A 24,254-nucleotide genomic window follows, 5' to 3' on the forward strand; every position below is an offset into this window, starting at 1 on the left:
TTACCATAGTTACATGGATTACACTACTTACATGAACTAATGCACACACATGCACGTGCACACACACAGATTGAGACAGATTGACACCCCTCTCATTACCCATTTCCTCTACCCCACCGTAGCCAGCCAGTCACTTTGAGTTTAAATCTCATTACCTTTTCCAAATGTTCTCCATATTACAAAGTTTGAACAGAAAATCACAAACAACGATATCCAATTGTAGTGTCAGAAGTGGGATTCGAACCCACGCCTCCAGAGGAGACTGCGACCTGAACACAGCGCCTTAGACCGCTCGGCCATCCTGACGTTTTTGAACCTATCTACGAATCAATAAACACAACACACCATCATGGTTACTGCTCTCGTATGTTCAAATGTCCGTAAAACAAGGACCGATAATAAACCCCAGCTACCATGCGCTGTAACATTACCATAGTTACATGGGTTCCACTACTTACATTAACTAATGCACACACGCAGGTTCACTCACACACTCACACACAGATTGAGACAGAAAGACACCCCTCTCATTTACAATTTCCACTTCCCCACAGTAGCCAGCCAGTCACTTTGAGTTTAAATCTCCTTACCTTTTCCAAATGTTCTCCATATTACAAAGTTTGAACAGATAATCACAATCAAAGAGATCAAAATGAAGTGTCAGAAGTGGGATTCGAACCCACGCCTCCAGAGTAGACTACGACCTGAACGCAGCACCTTAGACCGCTCGACCATCCTGATGTATTTCATCAAACCCTTCGAATCAATAAACCCAAAACGCCATCATGGTTACTGCTCTCGTATGTACAAATGTCCGTAAAACATGGACCCATAATAAACCCCAGCTACCATGTGCTGTAACCTTACCATAGTTACATGGATTACACTACTTACATAAACTAATGCACAGACACGGACGTGCACACAAAGATTGAGACAGAAAGACAACCGTCTCATTTCCCCTTTCTACTACCCCAAAGTAGCCAGCCAGTCACTTTGAGTTTAAACCTCCTTACCTTTTCCAAATGTTCTCCATATTACATAGTTTGAACAGATAATAACAATCAACGAGATCCAAATATAATGTCAGAAGTGGGATTCGAACCCACGCCTCCAGAAGAGACTGCGACCTGAACGCAGCGCCTTAGACCGCTCGGCCATCCTGACGTATTTCATCAGACCCTTCGAATCATTCAACAAAAAACGCCATCATGGTTACTGCTCGTATGTTATCGTATGTTCAAATGTCCGTAAAACAAGGACCGATAATAAACCCCAGCTACCATGCGCTGTAACGTTACCATTGTTACATGGGTTACACTACTTACATAAACTAATGCACACACACGCACGTTCACGAGCACACTCACACACAGAAAGACAACCCTCTCATTTACAATTTCCACTACCCCACCGTAGCCAGCCAGTCACTTTGAGTTTAAATCTCCTTACCTTTTCCAAATGTTCTCCATGTTACAAAGTTTGAACAGATAATCACAATCAAAGAGATCCAAATGAAGTGTCAGAAGTGGGATTCGAACCCACGCCTCCAGAGGAGACTACGACCTGAACGCAACACCTTAGACCGCTCGGCCATCCTAACGTATTGTAACAGACCCTACGAATCAATAAAAACAACACACCATCATGGTTACTGCTCTGGTATGTTCAAATGTCCGTAAAACATGGACCGATTATAAACCACAGCTTCCATGCGCTGTAACCTTACCATAGTTACATGGATTACACTACTTACATAAACTAATGCACAGACACGGACGTGCACACACACAGATTGAGACAAAAAGACACCCCTCTCATTACCCATTTACACTACCCCACCGCAGCCAGCCAGTCACTTTGAGTTTAAATCTCATTACCTTTTCCAAATGTTCTCCATATTACAAAGTTTGAACAGAAAATCACAAACAACGAGATCCAATTGTAGTGTCAGAAGTGGGATTCTAACTCACGCCTCCAGAGGAGACTGCGACCTGAACGCAGCGCCTTAGACCGCTCGGCCATCCTGACGTTTTTTAACCTGTCTACGAATCAATAAACACAACACACCATCATGGTTACTGCTCTCGTATGTTCAAATGTCCGTAAAACAAGGACCGATAATAAACCCCAGCTACCATGCGCTGTAACGTTACCATAGTTACATGGGTTCCACTACTTACATTAACTAATGCACACACGCAGGTTCACGAGCACACTCACACACAGATTGAGACAGAAAGACACCCCTCTCATTTACAATTTCCACTTCCCCACAGTAGCCAGCCAGTCACTTTGAGTTTAAATCTCCTTACCTTTTCCAAATGTTCTCCATATTACAAAGTTTGAACAGATAATCACAATCAAAGAGATCAAAATGAAGTGTCAGAAGTGGGATTCGAACCCACGCCTCCAGAGGAGACTGCGACCTGAACGCAGCGCCTTAGACCGCTCGGCCATCCTGACGTTTTTTAACCTGTCTACGAATCAATAAACACAACACACCATCATGGTTACTGCTCTCGTATGTACAAATGTCCGTAAAACATGGACCCATAATAAACCCCAGCTACCATGTGCTGTAACCTTACCATAGTTACATGGATTACACTACTTACATAAACTAATGCACAGACACGGACGTGCACACAAAGATTGAGACAGAAAGACACCCGTCTCATTTCCCCTTTCTACTACCCCAAAGTAGCCAGCCAGTCACTTTGAGTTTAAACCTCCTTACCTTTTCCAAATGTTCTCCATATTACATAGTTTGAACAGATAATAACAATCAACGAGATCCAAATATAATGTCAGAAGCGGGATTCGAACCCACGCCTCCAGAAGAGACTGCGACCTGAACGCAGCGCCTTAGACCGCTCGGCCATCCTGACGTATTTCATCAGACCCTTCGAATCATTCAACAAAAAACGCCATCATGGTTACTGCTCTCGTATGTTCAAATGTCCGTAAAACAAGGACCGATAATAAACCCCAGCTACCATGCGCTGTAACGTTACCATTGTTACATGGGTTACACTACTTACATAAACTAATGCACACACACGCACGTTCACGAGCACACTCACACACAGATTGAGACAGAAAGACAACCCTCTCATTTACAATTTCCACTACCCCACCGTAGCCAGCCAGTCACATTGAGTTTAAATCTCCTTACCTTTTCCAAATGTTCTCCATATTACAAAGTTTGAACAGATAATCACAATCAAAGAGATCCAAATGAAGTGTCAGAAGTGGGATTCGTACCCACGCCGCCAGAGGAGACTACGACCTGAACGCAACACCATAGACCGCTCGGCCATCCTAACGTAATGTAACAGACCCTACGAATCAATAAAAACAACACACCATCATGGTTACTGCTCTGGTATGTTCAAATGTCCGTAACACATGGACCGATTATAAACCACAGCTTCCATGCGCTGTAACCTTACCATAGTTACATGGATTACACTACTTACATAAACTAATGCACAGACACGGACGTGCACACACACAGATTGAGACAAAAAGACACCCCTCTCATTACCCATTTACACTACCCCACCGCAGCCAGCCAGTCACTTTGAGTTTAAATCTCATTACCTTTTCCAAATGTTCTCCATATTACAAAGTTTGAACAGAAAATCACAAACAACGAGATCCAATTGTAGTGTCAGAAGTGGGATTCTAACCCACGCCTCCAGAGGAGACTGCGACCTGAACGCAGCGCCTTAGACCGCTCGGCCATCCTGACGTTTTTTAACCTGTCTACGAATCAATAAACACAACACACCATCATGGTTACTGCTCTCGTATGTTCAAATGTCCGTAAAACAAGGACCGATAATAAACCCCAGCTACCATGCGCTGAAACGTTACCATAGTTACATGGGTTCCACTACTTACATTAACTAATGCACACACGCAGGTTCACTCACACACTCACACACAGATTGAGACAGAAAGACACCCCTCTCATTTACAATTTCCACTTCCCCACAGTAGCCAGCCAGTCACTTTGAGTTTAAATCTCCTTACCTTTTCCAAATGTTCTCCATATTACAAAGTTTGAACAGATAATCACAATCAAAGAGATCAAAATGAAGTGTCAGAAGTGGGATTCGATCCCACGCCTCCAGAGTAGACTACGACTTGAACGCAGCGCCTTAGACCGCTCGACCATCCTGATGTATTTCATCAAACCCTTCGAATCAATAAACCCAAAACGCCATCATGGTTACTGCTCTCGTATGTACAAATGTCCGTAAAACATGGACCCATAATAAACCCCAGCTACCATGTGCTGTAACCTTACCATAGTTACATGGATTACACTACTTACATAAACTAATGCACAGACACGGACGTGCACACAAAGATTGAGACAGAAAGACACCCGTCTCATTTCCCCTTTCTACTACCCCAAAGTAGCCAGCCAGTCACTTTGAGTTTAAACCTCCTTACCTTTTCCAAATGTTCTCCATATTACATAGTTTGAACAGATAATAACAATCAACGAGATCCAAATATAATGTCAGAAGCGGGATTCGAACCCACGCCTCCAGAAGAGACTGCGACCTGAACGCAGCGCCTTAGACCGCTCGGCCATCCTGACGTATTTCATCAGACCCTTCGAATCATTCAACAAAAAACGCCATCATGGTTACTGCTCTCGTATGTTCAAATGTCCGTAAAACAAGGACCGATAATAAACCCCAGCTACCATGCGCTGTAACGTTACCATTGTTACATGGGTTACACTACTTACATAAACTAATGCACAGACACGGACGTGCACACAAAGATTGAGACAAAAAGACACCCCTCTCATTACCCATTTACACTACCCCACCGCAGCCAGCCAGTCACTTTGAGTTTAAATCTCATTACCTTTTCCAAATGTTCTCCATATTACAAAGTTTGAACAGAAAATCACAAACAACGAGATCCAATTGTAGTGTCAGAAGTGGGATTCTAACTCACGCCTCCAGAGGAGACTGCGACCTGAACGCAGCGCCTTAGACCGCTCGGCCATCCTGACGTTTTTTAACCTGTCTACGAATCAATAAACACAACACACCATCATGGTTACTGCTCTCGTATGTTCAAATGTCCGTAAAACAAGGACCGATAATAAACCCCAGCTACCATGCGCTGTAACGTTACCATAGTTACATGGGTTCCACTACTTACATTAACTAATGCACACACGCAGGTTCACGAGCACACTCACACACAGATTGAGACAGAAAGACACCCCTCTCATTTACAATTTCCACTTCCCCACAGTAGCCAGCCAGTCACTTTGAGTTTAAATCTCCTTACCTTTTCCAAATGTTCTCCATATTACAAAGTTTGAACAGATAATCACAATCAAAGAGATCAAAATGAAGTGTCAGAAGTGGGATTCGAACCCACGCCTCCAGAGGAGACTGCGACCTGAACGCAGCGCCTTAGACCGCTCGGCCATCCTGACGTTTTTTAACCTGTCTACGAATCAATAAACACAACACACCATCATGGTTACTGCTCTCGTATGTACAAATGTCCGTAAAACATGGACCCATAATAAACCCCAGCTACCATGTGCTGTAACCTTACCATAGTTACATGGATTACACTACTTACATAAACTAATGCACAGACACGGACGTGCACACAAAGATTGAGACAGAAAGACACCCGTCTCATTTCCCCTTTCTACTACCCCAAAGTAGCCAGCCAGTCACTTTGAGTTTAAACCTCCTTACCTTTTCCAAATGTTCTCCATATTACATAGTTTGAACAGATAATAACAATCAACGAGATCCAAATATAATGTCAGAAGCGGGATTCGAACCCACGCCTCCAGAAGAGACTGCGACCTGAACGCAGCGCCTTAGACCGCTCGGCCATCCTGACGTATTTCATCAGACCCTTCGAATCATTCAACAAAAAACGCCATCATGGTTACTGCTCTCGTATGTTCAAATGTCCGTAAAACAAGGACCGATAATAAACCCCAGCTACCATGCGCTGTAACGTTACCATTGTTACATGGGTTACACTACTTACATAAACTAATGCACACACACGCACGTTCACGAGCACACTCACACACAGATTGAGACAGAAAGACAACCCTCTCATTTACAATTTCCACTACCCCACCGTAGCCAGCCAGTCACATTGAGTTTAAATCTCCTTACCTTTTCCAAATGTTCTCCATATTACAAAGTTTGAACAGATAATCACAATCAAAGAGATCCAAATGAAGTGTCAGAAGTGGGATTCGTACCCACGCCTCCAGAGGAGACTACGACCTGAACGCAACACCATAGACCGCTCGGCCATCCTAACGTAATGTAACAGACCCTACGAATCAATAAAAACAACACACCATCATGGTTACTGCTCTGGTATGTTCAAATGTCCGTAACACATGGACCGATTATAAACCACAGCTTCCATGCGCTGTAACCTTACCATAGTTACATGGATTACACTACTTACATAAACTAATGCACAGACACGGACGTGCACACACACAGATTGAGACAAAAAGACACCCCTCTCATTACCCATTTACACTACCCCACCGCAGCCAGCCAGTCACTTTGAGTTTAAATCTCATTACCTTTTCCAAATGTTCTCCATATTACAAAGTTTGAACAGAAAATCACAAACAACGAGATCCAATTGTAGTGTCAGAAGTGGGATTCTAACCCACGCCTCCAGAGGAGACTGCGACCTGAACGCAGCGCCTTAGACCGCTCAGCCATCCTGACGTTTTTTAACCTGTCTACGAATCAATAAACACAACACACCATCATGGTTACTGCTCTCGTATGTTCAAATGTCCGTAAAACAAGGACCGATAATAAACCCCAGCTACCATGCGCTGAAACGTTACCATAGTTACATGGGTTCCACTACTTACATTAACTAATGCACACACGCAGGTTCACTCACACACTCACACACAGATTGAGACAGAAAGACACCCCTCTCATTTACAATTTCCACTTCCCCACAGTAGCCAGCCAGTCACTTTGAGTTTAAATCTCCTTACCTTTTCCAAATGTTCTCCATATTACAAAGTTTGAACAGATAATCACAATCAAAGAGATCAAAATGAAGTGTCAGAAGTGGGATTCGATCCCACGCCTCCAGAGTAGACTACGACTTGAACGCAGCGCCTTAGACCGCTCGACCATCCTGATGTATTTCATCAAACCCTTCGAATCAATAAACCCAAAACGCCATCATGGTTACTGCTCTCGTATGTACAAATGTCCGTAAAACATGGACCCATAATAAACCCCAGCTACCATGTGCTGTAACCTTACCATAGTTACATGGATTACACTACTTACATAAACTAATGCACAGACACGGACGTGCACACAAAGATTGAGACAGAAAGACACCCGTCTCATTTCCCCTTTCTACTACCCCAAAGTAGCCAGCCAGTCACTTTGAGTTTAAACCTCCTTACCTTTTCCAAATGTTCTCCATATTACATAGTTTGAACAGATAATAACAATCAACGAGATCCAAATATAATGTCAGAAGCGGGATTCGAACCCACGCCTCCAGAAGAGACTGCGACCTGAACGCAGCGCCTTAGACCGCTCGGCCATCCTGACGTATTTCATCAGACCCTTCGAATCATTCAACAAAAAACGCCATCATGGTTACTGCTCTCGTATGTTCAAATGTCCGTAAAACAAGGACCGATAATAAACCCCAGCTACCATGCGCTGTAACGTTACCATTGTTACATGGGTTACACTACTTACATAAACTAATGCACACACACGCACGTTCACGAGCACACTCACGCAGATTGAGACAGAAAGACAACCCTCTCATTTACAATTTCCACCACCCCACCGTAGCCAGCCAGTCACTTTGAGTTTAAATCTCCTTAACTTTTCCAAATGTTCTCCATATTACAAAGTTTGAACAGATAATCACAATCAAAGAGATCCAAATGAAGTGTCAGAAGTGGGATTCGAACCCACGCCTCCAGAGGAGACTGCGACCTGAACGCAGCGCCTTAGACAGCTCGGCCATCCTGACGTATTGTATCAGACCCTTTGAATCAATCAACGCAACACACCATCATGGTTACTGCACTCGTATGTTCAAATGTTCGTAAAACAAGGACCGATAATAAACCCCAGCTACCATGCTCTGTAACCTTACCATAGTTACATGGATTACACTACTTACATGAACTAATGCACACACATGCACGTGCACACACACAGATTGAGACAGATTGACACCCCTCTCATTACCCATTTCCTCTACCCCACCGTAGCCAGCCAGTCACTTTGAGTTTAAATCTCATTACCTTTTCCAAATGTTCTCCATATTACAAAGTTTGAACAGAAAATCACAAACAACGATATCCAATTGTAGTGTCAGAAGTGGGATTCGAACCCACGCCTCCAGAGGAGACTGCGACCTGAACACAGCGCCTTAGACCGCTCGGCCATCCTGACGTTTTTGAACCTATCTACGAATCAATAAACACAACACACCATCATGGTTACTGCTCTCGTATGTTCAAATGTCCGTAAAACAAGGACCGATAATAAACCCCAGCTACCATGCGCTGTAACATTACCATAGTTACATGGGTTCCACTACTTACATTAACTAATGCACACACGCAGGTTCACTCACACACTCACACACAGATTGAGACAGAAAGACACCCCTCTCATTTACAATTTCCACTTCCCCACAGTAGCCAGCCAGTCACTTTGAGTTTAAATCTCCTTACCTTTTCCAAATGTTCTCCATATTACAAAGTTTGAACAGATAATCACAATCAAAGAGATCAAAATGAAGTGTCAGAAGTGGGATTCGAACCCACGCCTCCAGAGTAGACTACGACCTGAACGCAGCACCTTAGACCGCTCGACCATCCTGATGTATTTCATCAAACCCTTCGAATCAATAAACCCAAAACGCCATCATGGTTACTGCTCTCGTATGTACAAATGTCCGTAAAACATGGACCCATAATAAACCCCAGCTACCATGTGCTGTAACCTTACCATAGTTACATGGATTACACTACTTACATAAACTAATGCACAGACACGGACGTGCACACAAAGATTGAGACAGAAAGACAACCGTCTCATTTCCCCTTTCTACTACCCCAAAGTAGCCAGCCAGTCACTTTGAGTTTAAACCTCCTTACCTTTTCCAAATGTTCTCCATATTACATAGTTTGAACAGATAATAACAATCAACGAGATCCAAATATAATGTCAGAAGTGGGATTCGAACCCACGCCTCCAGAAGAGACTGCGACCTGAACGCAGCGCCTTAGACCGCTCGGCCATCCTGACGTATTTCATCAGACCCTTCGAATCATTCAACAAAAAACGCCATCATGGTTACTGCTCGTATGTTATCGTATGTTCAAATGTCCGTAAAACAAGGACCGATAATAAACCCCAGCTACCATGCGCTGTAACGTTACCATTGTTACATGGGTTACACTACTTACATAAACTAATGCACACACACGCACGTTCACGAGCACACTCACACACAGAAAGACAACCCTCTCATTTACAATTTCCACTACCCCACCGTAGCCAGCCAGTCACTTTGAGTTTAAATCTCCTTACCTTTTCCAAATGTTCTCCATGTTACAAAGTTTGAACAGATAATCACAATCAAAGAGATCCAAATGAAGTGTCAGAAGTGGGATTCGAACCCACGCCTCCAGAGGAGACTACGACCTGAACGCAACACCTTAGACCGCTCGGCCATCCTAACGTATTGTAACAGACCCTACGAATCAATAAAAACAACACACCATCATGGTTACTGCTCTGGTATGTTCAAATGTCCGTAAAACATGGACCGATTATAAACCACAGCTTCCATGCGCTGTAACCTTACCATAGTTACATGGATTACACTACTTACATAAACTAATGCACAGACACGGACGTGCACACACACAGATTGAGACAAAAAGACACCCCTCTCATTACCCATTTACACTACCCCACCGCAGCCAGCCAGTCACTTTGAGTTTAAATCTCATTACCTTTTCCAAATGTTCTCCATATTACAAAGTTTGAACAGAAAATCACAAACAACGAGATCCAATTGTAGTGTCAGAAGTGGGATTCTAACTCACGCCTCCAGAGGAGACTGCGACCTGAACGCAGCGCCTTAGACCGCTCGGCCATCCTGACGTTTTTTAACCTGTCTACGAATCAATAAACACAACACACCATCATGGTTACTGCTCTCGTATGTTCAAATGTCCGTAAAACAAGGACCGATAATAAACCCCAGCTACCATGCGCTGTAACGTTACCATAGTTACATGGGTTCCACTACTTACATTAACTAATGCACACACGCAGGTTCACGAGCACACTCACACACAGATTGAGACAGAAAGACACCCCTCTCATTTACAATTTCCACTTCCCCACAGTAGCCAGCCAGTCACTTTGAGTTTAAATCTCCTTACCTTTTCCAAATGTTCTCCATATTACAAAGTTTGAACAGATAATCACAATCAAAGAGATCAAAATGAAGTGTCAGAAGTGGGATTCGAACCCACGCCTCCAGAGGAGACTGCGACCTGAACGCAGCGCCTTAGACCGCTCGGCCATCCTGACGTTTTTAAACCTGTCTACGAATCAATAAACACAACACACCATCATGGTTACTGCTCTCGTATGTACAAATGTCCGTAAAACATGGACCCATAATAAACCCCAGCTACCATGTGCTGTAACCTTACCATAGTTACATGGATTACACTACTTACATAAACTAATGCACAGACACGGACGTGCACACAAAGATTGAGACAGAAAGACACCCGTCTCATTTCCCCTTTCTACTACCCCAAAGTAGCCAGCCAGTCACTTTGAGTTTAAACCTCCTTACCTTTTCCAAATGTTCTCCATATTACATAGTTTGAACAGATAATAACAATCAACGAGATCCAAATATAATGTCAGAAGCGGGATTCGAACCCACGCCTCCAGAAGAGACTGCGACCTGAACGCAGCGCCTTAGACCGCTCGGCCATCCTGACGTATTTCATCAGACCCTTCGAATCATTCAACAAAAAACGCCATCATGGTTACTGCTCTCGTATGTTCAAATGTCCGTAAAACAAGGACCGATAATAAACCCCAGCTACCATGCGCTGTAACGTTACCATTGTTACATGGGTTACACTACTTACATAAACTAATGCACACACACGCACGTTCACGAGCACACTCACACACAGATTGAGACAGAAAGACAACCCTCTCATTTACAATTTCCACTACCCCACCGTAGCCAGCCAGTCACATTGAGTTTAAATCTCCTTACCTTTTCCAAATGTTCTCCATATTACAAAGTTTGAACAGATAATCACAATCAAAGAGATCCAAATGAAGTGTCAGAAGTGGGATTCGTACCCACGCCTCCAGAGGAGACTACGACCTGAACGCAACACCATAGACCGCTCGGCCATCCTAACGTAATGTAACAGACCCTACGAATCAATAAAAACAACACACCATCATGGTTACTGCTCTGGTATGTTCAAATGTCCGTAACACATGGACCGATTATAAACCACAGATTCCATGCGCTGTAACCTTACCATAGTTACATGGATTACACTACTTACATAAACTAATGCACAGACACGGACGTGCACACACACAGATTGAGACAAAAAGACACCCCTCTCATTACCCATTTACACTACCCCACCGCAGCCAGCCAGTCACTTTGAGTTTAAATCTCATTACCTTTTCCAAATGTTCTCCATATTACAAAGTTTGAACAGAAAATCACAAACAACGAGATCCAATTGTAGTGTCAGAAGTGGGATTCTAACCCACGCCTCCAGAGGAGACTGCGACCTGAACGCAGCGCCTTAGACCGCTCGGCCATCCTGACGTTTTTTAACCTGTCTACGAATCAATAAACACAACACACCATCATGGTTACTGCTCTCGTATGTTCAAATGTCCGTAAAACAAGGACCGATAATAAACCCCAGCTACCATGCGCTGAAACGTTACCATAGTTACATGGGTTCCACTACTTACATTAACTAATGCACACACGCAGGTTCACTCACACACTCACACACAGATTGAGACAGAAAGACACCCCTCTCATTTACAATTTCCACTTCCCCACAGTAGCCAGCCAGTCACTTTGAGTTTAAATCTCCTTACCTTTTCCAAATGTTCTCCATATTACAAAGTTTGAACAGATAATCACAATCAAAGAGATCAAAATGAAGTGTCAGAAGTGGGATTCGATCCCACGCCTCCAGAGTAGACTACGACTTGAACGCAGCGCCTTAGACCGCTCGACCATCCTGATGTATTTCATCAAACCCTTCGAATCAATAAACCCAAAACGCCATCATGGTTACTGCTCTCGTATGTACAAATGTCCGTAAAACATGGACCCATAATAAACCCCAGCTACCATGTGCTGTAACCTTACCATAGTTACATGGATTACACTACTTACATAAACTAATGCACAGACACGGACGTGCACACAAAGATTGAGACAGAAAGACACCCGTCTCATTTCCCCTTTCTACTACCCCAAAGTAGCCAGCCAGTCACTTTGAGTTTAAACCTCCTTACCTTTTCCAAATGTTCTCCATATTACATAGTTTGAACAGATAATAACAATCAACGAGATCCAAATATAATGTCAGAAGCGGGATTCGAACCCACGCCTCCAGAAGAGACTGCGACCTGAACGCAGCGCCTTAGACCGCTCGGCCATCCTGACGTATTTCATCAGACCCTTCGAATCATTCAACAAAAAACGCCATCATGGTTACTGCTCTCGTATGTTCAAATGTCCGTAAAACAAGGACCGATAATAAACCCCAGCTACCATGCGCTGTAACGTTACCATTGTTACATGGGTTACACTACTTACATAAACTAATGCACAGACACGGACGTGCACACAAAGATTGAGACAAAAAGACACCCCTCTCATTACCCATTTACACTACCCCACCGCAGCCAGCCAGTCACTTTGAGTTTAAATCTCATTACCTTTTCCAAATGTTCTCCATATTACAAAGTTTGAACAGAAAATCACAAACAACGAGATCCAATTGTAGTGTCAGAAGTGGGATTCTAACTCACGCCTCCAGAGGAGACTGCGACCTGAACGCAGCGCCTTAGACCGCTCGGCCATCCTGACGTTTTTTAACCTGTCTACGAATCAATAAACACAACACACCATCATGGTTACTGCTCTCGTATGTTCAAATGTCCGTAAAACAAGGACCGATAATAAACCCCAGCTACCATGCGCTGTAACGTTACCATAGTTACATGGGTTCCACTACTTACATTAACTAATGCACACACGCAGGTTCACGAGCACACTCACACACAGATTGAGACAGAAAGACACCCCTCTCATTTACAATTTCCACTTCCCCACAGTAGCCAGCCAGTCACTTTGAGTTTAAATCTCCTTACCTTTTCCAAATGTTCTCCATATTACAAAGTTTGAACAGATAATCACAATCAAAGAGATCAAAATGAAGTGTCAGAAGTGGGATTCGAACCCACGCCTCCAGAGGAGACTGCGACCTGAACGCAGCGCCTTAGACCGCTCGGCCATCCTGACGTTTTTTAACCTGTCTACGAATCAATAAACACAACACACCATCATGGTTACTGCTCTCGTATGTACAAATGTCCGTAAAACATGGACCCATAATAAACCCCAGCTACCATGTGCTGTAACCTTACCATAGTTACATGGATTACACTACTTACATAAACTAATGCACAGACACGGACGTGCACACAAAGATTGAGACAGAAAGACACCCGTCTCATTTCCCCTTTCTACTACCCCAAAGTAGCCAGCCAGTCACTTTGAGTTTAAACCTCCTTACCTTTTCCAAATGTTCTCCATATTACATAGTTTGAACAGATAATAACAATCAACGAGATCCAAATATAATGTCAGAAGCGGGATTCGAACCCACGCCTCCAGAAGAGACTGCGACCTGAACGCAGCGCCTTAGACCGCTCGGCCATCCTGACGTATTTCATCAGACCCTTCGAATCATTCAACAAAAAACGCCATCATGGTTACTGCTCTCGTATGTTCAAATGTCCGTAAAACAAGGACCGATAATAAACCCCAGCTACCATGCGCTGTAACGTTACCATTGTTACATGGGTTACACTACTTACATAAACTAATGCACACACACGCACGTTCACGAGCACACTCACACACAGATTGAGACAGAAAGACAACCCTCTCATTTACAATTTCCACTACCCCACCGTAGCCAGCCAGTCACATTGAGTTTAAATCTCCTTACCTTTTCCAAATGTTCTCCATATTACAAAGTTTGAACAGATAATCACAATCAAAGAGATCCAAATGAAGTGTCAGAAGTGGGATTCGAACCCACGCCTCCAGAGGAGACTACGACCTGAACGCAACACCTTAGACCGCTCGGCCATCCTAACGTATTGTAACAGACAACACTATAAAAACAACACACCATCATGGTTACTGCTCTGGTATGTTCAAATGTCCGTAAAACATGGACCGATTATAAACCACAGCTTCCATGCGCTGTAACCTTACCATAGTTACATGGATTACACTACTTACATAAACTAATGCACAGACACGGACGTGCACACACACAGATTGAGACAAAAAGACACCCCTCTCATTACCCATTTACACTACCCCACCGCAGCCAGCCAGTCACTATGAGTTTAAATCTCATTACCTTTTCCAAATGTTCTCCATATTACAAAGTTTGAACTGAAAATCACAAACAACGAGATCCAATTGTAGTGTCAGAAGTGGGATTCGAACCCACGCCTCCATAGGAGACTGCGACCTGAACGCAGCGCCTTAGACCGCTCGGCCATCCTGACATTTTTTAACCTAGTCTACGAATCAATAAACACAACACACCATCATGGTTACTGCTCTCGTATGTTCAAATGTCCGTAAAACAAGGACCGATAATAAACCCCAGCTACCATGCGCTGTAACGTTACCATAGTTACATGGGTTCCACTACTTACATTAACTAATGCTCACACGCAGGTTCACGAGCACACTCACACACAGATTGAGACAGAAAGACACCCCTCTCATTTACAATTTCCACTTCCCCACAGTAGCCAGCCAGTCACTTTGAGTTTAAATCTCCTTACCTTTTCCAAATGTTCTCCATATTACAAAGTTTGAACAGATAATCACAATCTAAGAGATCAAATTGAAGTGTCAGAAGTGGGATTCGAACCCACAACTCTAGAGTAGACCACGACCTGAACGCAGCGCCTTAGACCGCTCGACCATCCTGATGTATTTTAACAAACCCTTCGAATCAATAAACCCAAAACGCCATCATGGTTACTGCTCTCGTATGTACAAATGTCCGTAAAACATGGACCCATAATAAACCCCAGCTACCATGTGCTGTAACCTTACCATAGTTACATGGATTACACTACTTACATAAACTAATGCACAGACACGGACGTGCACACAAAGATTGAGACAGAAAGACACCCGTCTCATTTCCCCTTTCTACTACCCCAAAGTAGCCAGCCAGTCACTTTGAGTTTAAACCTCCTTACCTTTTCCAAATGTTCTCCATATTACATAGTTTGAACAGATAATAACAATCAACGAGATCCAAATATAATGTCAGAAGTGGGATTCGAACCCACGCCTCCAGCGGAGACTGCGACCTGAACGCAGCGCCTTAGACCGCTCGGCCATCCTGACGTATATTATCAGACCCTTCGAATCATTCAACAAAAAACGCCATCATGGTTACTGCTCTCGTATGTTCAAATGTCCGTTAAACAAGGACCGATAATAAACCCCAGCTACCATGCGCTGTAACGTTACCATTGTTACATGGGTTACACTACTTACATAAACTAATGCACACACACGCACGTTCACGAGCACACTCACACAGATTGAGACAGAAAGACAACCCTCTCATTTACAATTTCCACCACCCCACCGTAGCCAGCCAGTCACTTTGAGTTTAAATCTCCTTAACTTTTCCAAATGTTCTCCATATTACAAAGTTTGAACAGATAATCACAATCAAAGAGATCCAAATGAAGTGTCAGAAGTGGGTTTCGAACCCACGCCTCCAGAGGAGACTGCGACCTGAACGCAGCGCCTTAGACAGCTCGGCCATCCTGACGTATTGTATCAGACCCTTTGAATCAATCAACGCAACACACCATCATGGTTACTGCACTCGTATGTTCAAATGTTCGTAAAACAAGGACCGATAATAAACCCCAGCTACCATGCTCTGTAACCTTACCATAGTTACATGGATTACACTACTTACATGAACTAATGCACACACATGCACGTGCACACACACAGATTGAGACAGATTGACACCCCTCTCATTACCCATTTCCTCTACCCCACCGTAGCCAGCCAGTCACTTTGAGTTTAAACCTCCTTACCTTTTCCAAATGTTCTCCATATTACAATGTTTGAACAGATAATCACAATCAACGAGAGCCAAATGAAATGTCAGAAGTGGGATTCGAACCCACGCCTCCAGAGGAGACTGCGACCTGAACGCAGCGCCTTAGACCGCTCGGCCATCCTGACGTATTGTATCAGACACTTCGAATCACTCAACGCAACACACCATCATGGTTACTGCTCTCGTATGTTCAAATGTCCGTAAAACAAGGACCGATAATAAACCACAGCTTCCATGCGCTGTAACCTTACCATAGTTACATGGATTACACTACTTACATAAACTAATGCACGGACACGGACGTGCGCACACACAGATTGAGACAAAAAGACACCCCTCTCATTACCCTTTTACACTACCCCACCGCAGCCCGCCAGTCACTTTGAGTTTAAATCTCATTACCTTTTCCAAATGTTCTCCATATTACAAAGTTTGAACAGATAATCACAAACAACGAGAACCAATTGTAGTGTCAGAAGTGGGATTCTAACCAACGACTCCAGAGGAGACTGCGACCTGAACGCAGCGCCTTAGACCGTTCGGCCATCCTGACGTTTTTTAACATAGTCTACGAATCAATAAACACAACACACCATCATGGTTACTGCTCTCGTGTGTTCAAATGTCCGTAAAACAAGGACCGATAATAAACCCCAGCGATCATGCGCTGTAACGTTACATGGGTTCCACTACTTACATTAGCTAATGCACACACGCAGGTTCACGAGCACACTCACACACAGATTGAGACAGAAAGTCAACCCTCTCATTTACAAATTCCACTACCCCACCGTAGCCAGCCAGTCACTTTGAGTTTAAATCTCCTTATCTTTTCCAAATGTTCTCCATATTACAAAGTTTGAACAGATAATCACAATCAAAGAGATCCAAATGAAGTGTCAGAAGTCGGATTCGAACCCACGCCTCCAAAGGAGACTACGACCTGAACGCAACATCTTAGACCGCTCGGCCATCCTAACGTATTGTAACAGACCCTACGAATCAAAAAAAAAAGGACACCATCATGGTTACTGCTCTGGTATGTTGAAATGTCCGTAAAACATGGACCCATAATAAACCCCAGCTACCATGCTCTGTAACCTTACCATAGTTACATGGATTACACTACTTAAATAAACTAATGCACAGACACGGACGTGTACACACACAGATTGAGACAGAAAGACCGCCCTCTCATTACCCACTTACACTACCCCACCGTAGCCAGCCTGTCATTTTGAGTTTAAATCTCCTTACCTTTTCCAAATGTTCCCCATGATACAAAGTTTGAACTGATTATCACAATCAACGAGATCCTAATGTAGTGTCAGAAGTGGGATTTGAACCCACGCCACCAGAGGAGACTGCGACCTGAACGCAGCGCCTTTGACCGCTCGGCCATCCTGACTTATTACAACATTTCCCTTCGAATCAATCAACACAACACACCATCATGGTTACTGCACTCGTATGTTCAAATGTTCGTAAATCAAGGACCGATAATAAACCCCAGCTACCATGCTCTGTAACCTTACCATAGTTACATGGATTACACTACTTACATGAACTAATGCACACACATGCACGTGCACACACACAGATTGAGACAGATTGACACCCCTCTCATTACCCATTTCCTCTACCCCACCGTAGCCAGCCAGTCACTTTGAGTTTAAACCTCCTTACCTTTTCCAAATGTTCTCCATATTACAATGTTTGAACAGATAATCACAATCAACGAGAGCTAAATGAAATGTCAGAAGTGGGATTCGAACCCACGCCTCCAGAGGAGACTGCGACCTGAACGCAGCGCCTTAGACCGCTCGGCCATCCTGACGTATTGTATCAGACCCTTCGAATCACTCAACGCAACACACCATCATGGTTACCGCTCTCGTATGTTCAAATGTCCGTAAAACAAGGACCGATAATAAACCACAGCTTCCATGCGCTGTAACCTTACCATAGTTACATGGATTACACTACTTACATAAACTAATGCACGGACACGGACGTGCGCACACACAGATTGAGACAAAAAGACACCCCTCTCATTACCCTTTTACACTACCCCACCGCAGCCCGCCAGTCACTTTGAGTTTAAATCTCATTACCTTTTCCAAATGTTCTCCATATTACAAAGTTTGAACAGATAATCACAAACAACGAGATCCAATTGTAGTGTCAGAAGTGGGATTCTAACCAACGCCTCCAGAGGAGACTGCGACCTGAACGCAGCGCCTTAGACCGTTCGGCCATCCTGACGTTTTTTAACAAAGTCTACGAATCAATAAACACAACACACCATCATGGTTACTGCTCTCGTGTGTTCAAATGTCCGTAAAACAAGGACCGATAATAAACCACAGCTTCCATGCGCTGTAACCTTACCATAGTTACATGGATTACACTACTTAGATAAACTAATGCACAGACACGGACGTGCACACACACAGATTGAGACAAAAAGTCACCCCTCTCATTACCCATTTACACTACCCCACCGCAGCCAGCCAGTCACTTTGAGTTTAAATCTCATTACCTTTTCCAAATGTTCTCCATATTACAAAGTTTGAACAGAAAATCACAAACAACGAGATCCAATTGTAGTGTCAGAAGTGGGATTCGAACCCACGCCTCCAGAGGAGACTGCGACCTGAACGCAGCGCCTTAGACCGCTCGGCCATCCTGACGTTTTTTAACCTAGTCTACGAATCAATAAACACAACACACCATCATGGTTACTGCTCTCGTATTTTCAAATGTCCGTAAAACAAGGACCGATAATAAACCCCAGCAACCATGCGCTGTAACGTTACCATAGTTACATGGGTTCCACTACTTACATTAACTAATGCACACACGCAGGTTCACGAGCACACTCACACACAGATTGAGACAGAAAGACACCCCTCTCATTTACAATTTCCACTTCCCCACAGTAGCCAGCCAGTCACTTTGAGTTTAAATCTCCTTACCTTTTCCAAATGTTCTCCATATTACAAAGTTTGAACAGATAATCACAATCAAAGAGATCAAAATGAAGTGTCAGAAGTGGGATTCGAACCCACGCCTCCAGAGTAGACTACGACCTGAACGCAGCGCCTTAGCCGGCTCGACCATCCTGATGTATTTCATCAAACCCTTCGAATCAATAAACCCAAAACGCCATCATGGTTACTGCTCTCGTATGTACAAATGTCCGTAAAACATGGACCCATAATAAACCCCAGCTACCATGTGCTGTAACCTTACCATAGTTACATGGATTACACTACTTACATAAACTAATGCACAGACACGGACGTGCACACAAAGATTGAGACAGAAAGACACCCGTCTCATTTCCCCTTTCTACTACCCCAAAGTAGCCAGCCAGTCACTTTGAGTTTAAACCTCCTTACCTTTTCCAAATGTTCTCCATATTACATAGTTTGAACAGATAATAACAATCAACGAGATCCAAATATAATGTCAGAAGTGGGATTCGAACCCACGCCTCCAGAAGAGACTGCGACCTGAACGCAGCGCCTTAGACCGCTCGGCCATCCTGACGTATATCATCAGACCCTTCGAATCATTCAACAAAAAACGCCATCATGGTTACTGCTCTCGTATGTTCAAATGTCCGTAAAACAAGGACCGATAATAAACCCCAGCTACCATGCGCTGTAACGTTACCATTGTTACATGGGTTACACTACTTACATAAACTAATGCACACACACGCACGTTCACGAGCACACTCACACACAGATTGAGACAGAAAGACAACCCTCTCATTTACAATTTCCACTACCCCACCGTGGCCAGCCAGTCACTTTGAGTTTAAATCTCCTTACCTTTTCCAAATGTTCTCCATATTACAAAGTTTGAACAGATAATCACAATCAAAGAGATCCAAATGAAGTGTCAGAAGTGGGATTCGAACCCACGCCTCCAGAGGAGACTACGACCTGAACGCAACACCTTAGACCGCTCGGCCATCCTAACGTTTTGTAACAGACCCTACGAATCAATAAAAACAACACACCATCATGGTTACTGCTCTGGTATGTTCAAATGTCCGTAAAACATGGACCGATTATAAACCACAGCTTCCATGCGCTGTAACCTTACCATAGTTACATGGATTACACTACTTACATAAACTAATGCACAGACACGGACGTGCACACACACAGATTGAGACAAATAGACACCCCTCTCATTACCCATTTACACTACCCCACCGCAGCCAGCCAGTCACTTTGAGTTTAAATCTCATTACCTTTTCCAAATGTTCTCCACATTACAAAGTTTGAACAGAAAATCACAAACAACGAGATCCAATTGTAGTGTCAGAAGTGGGATTCGAACCCACGCCTCCAGAGGAGACTGCGACCTGAACGCAGCGCCTTAGACCGCTCGGCCATCCTGACGTTTTTTAACCTAGTCTACGAATCAATAAACACAACACACCATCATGGTTACTGCTCTCGTATTTTCAAATGTCCGTAAAACAAGGACCGATAATAAACCCCAGCTACCATGCGCTGTAACGTTACCATAGTTACATGGGTTCCACTACTTACATTAACTAATGCACACACGCAGGTTCACGAGCACACTCACACACAGATTGAGACAGAAAGACACCCCTCTCATTTACAATTTCCACTTCCCCACAGTAGCCAGCCAGTCACTTTGAGTTTAAATCTCCTTACCTTTTCCAAATGTTCTCCATATTACAAAGTTTGAACAGATAATCACAATCAAAGAGATCAAATTGAAGTGTCAGAAGTGGGATTCGAACCCACGCCTCCAGAGTAGACTACAAACTGAACGCAGCGCCTCAGACCGCTCGACCATCCTGATGTATTTCATCACATCCTTCGAATCAATAAACCCAAAACGCCATCATGGTTACTGCTCTCGTATGTTCAAATGTCCGTAAAACAAGGACCGATAATAAACCCCAGCTACCATGCGCTGTAACGTTACCATAGTTACATGGGTTCCACTACTTACATTAACTAATGCTCACACGCAGGTTCACGAGCACACTCACACACAGATTGAGACAGAAAGACACCCCTCTCATTTACAATTTCCACTTCCCCACAGTAGCCAGCCAGTCACTTTGAGTTTAAATCTCCTTACCTTTTCCAAATGTTCTCCATATTACAAAGTTTGAACAGATAATCACAATCTAAGAGATCAAATTGAAGTGTCAGAAGTGGGATTCGAACCCACAACTCTAGAGTAGACCACGACCTGAACGCAGCGCCTTAGACCGCTCGACCATCCTGATGTATTTTAACAAACCCTTCGAATCAATAAACCCAAAACGCCATCATGGTTACTGCTCTCGTATGTACAAATGTCCGTAAAACATGGACCCATAATAAACCCCAGCTACCATGTGCTGTAACCTTACCATAGTTACATGGATTACACTACTTACATAAACTAATGCACAGACACGGACGTGCACACAAAGATTGAGACAGAAAGACACCCGTCTCATTTCCCCTTTCTACTACCCCAAAGTAGCCAGCCAGTCACTTTGAGTTTAAACCTCCTTACCTTTTCCAAATGTTCTCCATATTACATAGTTTGAACAGATAATAACAATCAACGAGATCCAAATATAATGTCAGAAGTGGGATTCGAACCCACGCCTCCAGCGGAGACTGCGACCTGAACGCAGCGCCTTAGACCGCTCGGCCATCCTGACGTATATTATCAGACCCTTCGAATCATTCAACAAAAAACGCCATCATGGTTACTGCTCTCGTATGTTCAAATGTCCGTTAAACAAGGACCGATAATAAACCCCAGCTACCATGCGCTGTAACGTTACCATTGTTACATGGGTTACACTACTTACATAAACTAATGCACACACACGCACGTTCACGAGCACACTCACACAGATTGAGACAGAAAGACAACCCTCTCATTTACAATTTCCACCACCCCACCGTAGCCAGCCAGTCACTTTGAGTTTAAATCTCCTTAACTTTTCCAAATGTTCTCCATATTACAAAGTTTGAACAGATAATCACAATCAAAGAGATCCAAATGAAGTGTCAGAAGTGGGTTTCGAACCCACGCCTCCAGAGGAGACTGCGACCTGAACGCAGCGCCTTAGACAGCTCGGCCATCCTGACGTATTGTATCAGACCCTTTGAATCAATCAACGCAACACACCATCATGGTTACTGCACTCGTATGTTCAAATGTTCGTAAAACAAGGACCGATAATAAACCCCAGCTACCATGCTCTGTAACCTTACCATAGTTACATGGATTACACTACTTACATGAACTAATGCACACACATGCACGTGCACACACACAGATTGAGACAGATTGACACCCCTCTCATTACCCATTTCCTCTACCCCACCGTAGCCAGCCAGTCACTTTGAGTTTAAACCTCCTTACCTTTTCCAAATGTTCTCCATATTACAATGTTTGAACAGATAATCACAATCAACGAGAGCCAAATGAAATGTCAGAAGTGGGATTCGAACCCACGCCTCCAGAGGAGACTGCGACCTGAACGCAGCGCCTTAGACCGCTCGGCCATCCTGACGTATTGTATCAGACACTTCGAATCACTCAACGCAACACACCATCATGGTTACTGCTCTCGTATGTTCAAATGTCCGTAAAACAAGGACCGATAATAAACCACAGCTTCCATGCGCTGTAACCTTACCATAGTTACATGGATTACACTACTTACATAAACTAATGCACGGACACGGACGTGCGCACACACAGATTGAGACAAAAAGACACCCCTCTCATTACCCTTTTACACTACCCCACCGCAGCCCGCCAGTCACTTTGAGTTTAAATCTCATTACCTTTTCCAAATGTTCTCCATATTACAAAGTTTGAACAGATAATCACAAACAACGAGAACCAATTGTAGTGTCAGAAGTGGGATTCTAACCAACGACTCCAGAGGAGACTGCGACCTGAACGCAGCGCCTTAGACCGTTCGGCCATCCTGACGTTTTTTAACATAGTCTACGAATCAATAAACACAACACACCATCATGGTTACTGCTCTCGTGTGTTCAAATGTCCGTAAAACAAGGACCGATAATAAACCCCAGCGATCATGCGCTGTAACGTTACATGGGTTCCACTACTTACATTAGCTAATGCACACACGCAGGTTCACGAGCACACTCACACACAGATTGAGACAGAAAGTCAACCCTCTCATTTACAAATTCCACTACCCCACCGTAGCCAGCCAGTCACTTTGAGTTTAAATCTCCTTATCTTTTCCAAATGTTCTCCATATTACAAAGTTTGAACAGATAATCACAATCAAAGAGATCCAAATGAAGTGTCAGAAGTCGGATTCGAACCCACGCCTCCAAAGGAGACTACGACCTGAACGCAACATCTTAGACCGCTCGGCCATCCTAACGTATTGTAACAGACCCTACGAATCAAAAAAAAAAGGACACCATCATGGTTACTGCTCTGGTATGTTGAAATGTCCGTAAAACATGGACCCATAATAAACCCCAGCTACCATGCTCTGTAACCTTACCATAGTTACATGGATTACACTACTTAAATAAACTAATGCACAGACACGGACGTGTACACACACAGATTGAGACAGAAAGACCGCCCTCTCATTACCCACTTACACTACCCCACCGTAGCCAGCCTGTCATTTTGA

The 24,254-nt window shown here is 43.7% G+C and overlaps 13 non-coding genes across 13 annotated transcripts; all 13 read right to left on the reverse strand.

Annotated features, from left to right (window-relative positions):
• Nucleotides 1-223: 223 nt before the first annotated feature.
• trnal-cag (transfer RNA leucine (anticodon CAG)) lies at nt 224-306 on the reverse strand. Its single transcript has one exon. It is a non-coding gene; the product is annotated as a tRNA-Leu (tRNA).
• Nucleotides 307-2,383: 2,077 nt separating this feature from the next.
• Nucleotides 2,384-2,466, reverse strand: trnal-cag (transfer RNA leucine (anticodon CAG)). Its single transcript has one exon. It is a non-coding gene; the product is annotated as a tRNA-Leu (tRNA).
• Nucleotides 2,467-5,396: 2,930 nt separating this feature from the next.
• On the reverse strand, nt 5,397-5,479 carry trnal-cag (transfer RNA leucine (anticodon CAG)). The gene has a single exon. It is a non-coding gene; the product is annotated as a tRNA-Leu (tRNA).
• Nucleotides 5,480-8,412: 2,933 nt separating this feature from the next.
• trnal-cag (transfer RNA leucine (anticodon CAG)) lies at nt 8,413-8,495 on the reverse strand. The gene has a single exon. It is a non-coding gene; the product is annotated as a tRNA-Leu (tRNA).
• Nucleotides 8,496-10,572: 2,077 nt separating this feature from the next.
• On the reverse strand, nt 10,573-10,655 carry trnal-cag (transfer RNA leucine (anticodon CAG)). Its single transcript has one exon. It is a non-coding gene; the product is annotated as a tRNA-Leu (tRNA).
• A 2,930-nt stretch (nt 10,656-13,585) lies between these two features.
• Nucleotides 13,586-13,668, reverse strand: trnal-cag (transfer RNA leucine (anticodon CAG)). Its single transcript has one exon. It is a non-coding gene; the product is annotated as a tRNA-Leu (tRNA).
• A 2,065-nt stretch (nt 13,669-15,733) lies between these two features.
• On the reverse strand, nt 15,734-15,816 carry trnal-cag (transfer RNA leucine (anticodon CAG)). Its single transcript has one exon. It is a non-coding gene; the product is annotated as a tRNA-Leu (tRNA).
• Nucleotides 15,817-16,597: 781 nt separating this feature from the next.
• trnal-cag (transfer RNA leucine (anticodon CAG)) lies at nt 16,598-16,680 on the reverse strand. The gene has a single exon. It is a non-coding gene; the product is annotated as a tRNA-Leu (tRNA).
• A 1,629-nt stretch (nt 16,681-18,309) lies between these two features.
• Nucleotides 18,310-18,392, reverse strand: trnal-cag (transfer RNA leucine (anticodon CAG)). The gene has a single exon. It is a non-coding gene; the product is annotated as a tRNA-Leu (tRNA).
• Nucleotides 18,393-19,165: 773 nt separating this feature from the next.
• Nucleotides 19,166-19,248, reverse strand: trnal-cag (transfer RNA leucine (anticodon CAG)). Its single transcript has one exon. It is a non-coding gene; the product is annotated as a tRNA-Leu (tRNA).
• A 1,645-nt stretch (nt 19,249-20,893) lies between these two features.
• Nucleotides 20,894-20,976, reverse strand: trnal-cag (transfer RNA leucine (anticodon CAG)). The gene has a single exon. It is a non-coding gene; the product is annotated as a tRNA-Leu (tRNA).
• A 1,215-nt stretch (nt 20,977-22,191) lies between these two features.
• trnal-cag (transfer RNA leucine (anticodon CAG)) lies at nt 22,192-22,274 on the reverse strand. Its single transcript has one exon. It is a non-coding gene; the product is annotated as a tRNA-Leu (tRNA).
• A 781-nt stretch (nt 22,275-23,055) lies between these two features.
• On the reverse strand, nt 23,056-23,138 carry trnal-cag (transfer RNA leucine (anticodon CAG)). Its single transcript has one exon. It is a non-coding gene; the product is annotated as a tRNA-Leu (tRNA).
• Nucleotides 23,139-24,254: the final 1,116 nt, after the last annotated feature.

This window comes from Gadus macrocephalus, chromosome 2, assembly GCF_031168955.1.
Source record: "Gadus macrocephalus chromosome 2, ASM3116895v1".
Classification (NCBI taxonomy): domain Eukaryota; kingdom Metazoa; phylum Chordata; class Actinopteri; order Gadiformes; family Gadidae; genus Gadus; species Gadus macrocephalus.